The sequence below is a fragment of the Orcinus orca genome, chromosome 3, assembly GCF_937001465.1.
Source record: "Orcinus orca chromosome 3, mOrcOrc1.1, whole genome shotgun sequence".
Classification (NCBI taxonomy): domain Eukaryota; kingdom Metazoa; phylum Chordata; class Mammalia; order Artiodactyla; family Delphinidae; genus Orcinus; species Orcinus orca.
Genome location: NC_064561.1, coordinates 301,339 through 303,349, shown reverse-complemented (window position 1 = coordinate 303,349; position 2,011 = coordinate 301,339).

Below are 2,011 nucleotides of genomic sequence, written 5' to 3'. Positions count from 1 at the left end.
TCCATCTCGGCGCGGGGCTGATTCTCCGGCCAAGCCAATCCGGAGTCGGCCTGGGACGCAGCCTGGCCGCCATCCATCCCACCCCTGCCCGGCTCCTGGTCCGGAGGGTGAGCGAATGGGGACAAATAGCCCGGGGGAAGTCCAGGAGGCCGCTCCGAGGACCACGGCCCTACTGCGGGCGGAAGGACCCGCAGACTGCCTGCGGGAGTAACTGGGGAAGAGCATCAGGGTAGCGGGCACTGCAAGCGCAAAAGGCCGGCGGTGGGACCGAGCCAGGCCCGTTTGAGGAGAAATAATCATAATAGAGCAATTGCTGGTCTTCTGAGCAGTGGCTGGGCTCTGGGGACGGCCCTACAGTTGGATGAGGGTTAAGGAATTGAATCTGCTCCCACGGGGCAAACAGGCCTGCGTGCTCAGAGTGAGAGGGGTCCGTAGAGGGGGCAGGGAGAACTTAGACTTTGTCTTGAGGGCACTGGGGAGCCACAGCAGAGTTTAGAGCAGGAGAGGGGTCACCCCGGTTTATGTTTGTGAAGGCCGCTCGAGCTGCCAGGTGGGGAGTGGATGAAAAGGGGCTAAGGGGGCGGGGGGGGGCTTGGGGGCCAGAAAAGGCTGAACTGGGGCCCCCAGGGACATGGCAGAGGCTGGACCAGCGTGAGAACCAGGTGGATTCTGCATGGATCTTGAAGGGGGAGGCTGCAGGATTGCTACGGGATGGGATGAGGGATGACAGGCATCAGGGTTCCCCTCTCCAGCCTGAGCTCCTAGAAGGACATGCGGACATGAACGGGGCCTGGGAGATGATAAAGGGGCCTTGGTCGGGCAGCTGGATGCCCAGGTTGGAGTTTGGGGTCAGGCCCAGCCTGGGCTAGACGGGGGGCTCCCCAGGGTGGGGAGCAGGTTCAGGCAGCAGAAAGAGCCGACACGCTCCCCTGCCGTCCCCTCGATTCCCTGTAGTCCATCTTGGATCCTTCATCTGTGCAGACCCCACAGAGCAGGAGGGAGGCAGGAGCTGTCCCCACCAACGTGTTCGTAGAAGGACACTAGCCACCGGGCCCCGAACACACTTATTCCATGGGGTGGGGGAGGGGGGTGCAGAGAGGGAGGTTCTTCCAAAGCCCTTAGGGTTTCTGTAAAACTGTTCTGCTCAGCTGGTGCTCAGTAAATGGGTGTGTAAAGGGAAAGAGGCTTGGATGAGCTCTGGAGAAAAATGGGGCACGATGCACCCCAGACGGGGGAGGGCGTGGCTGCCTTTCCTCTCACAGGCCTTTGCACCCTCCTTTTACAATGAACATGTACCCATTTAGCAGGAAAACGATGAGATAAATTAGCAAACAGAACAAAGAAAAAGACTCAGAAACATCAGGGGGCCTGGGTTCCAGTTCCAGCTCAGCTCTGTAGGTGCTGTGTGACGCTGGGTCTGTTTCTTAACCTCTCTGAGCCTCACTTCCCTACCTCCTAGGGCTGCTGGAAGGGTTGACGGAGCAAACATACACGAAGGACTTGAAACAGGGCCCAGCATGCACTCGCTCAGGGGTTGGCAAACTTTTTCTGTAAAGGGCCAGATGGTAAACATTTTCAACATCGCGGGCCGGCCGCTCTCTGTGGCAAGGACTCAGCTCTGCCATTGCGGTGCAAAAGTGGCCGGAGGCAGTACATGGCCACATCGTGTGGCCATGTGCCAATAAAACTTTAGTTATAGGGACTTCCCTGGTTGGCGCAGTGGTTAAGAATCCGCCTGCCAATGTAGGAGACACCGGTTCAATCCCTGGTGTAGGAAGATCCCACATGCCGCGGACCAACTAAGCCCGTGCGCCAGAACTACTGAGCCTGCGCTCTAGAACCCGCGAGCCGCAACTACTGAGCCCGCGTGCTGCAACCACTGAAGCCCGCGTGCCTAGAGCCCGTGCTCTGCAACAAGAGAAGCCACCGCAATGAGAAGCCCGCGCACCACAACGAAGAGTAGCCCCTGCTCGCTGCAACTAGAGAAAGCCCGCGCACAGCAACCAAGACC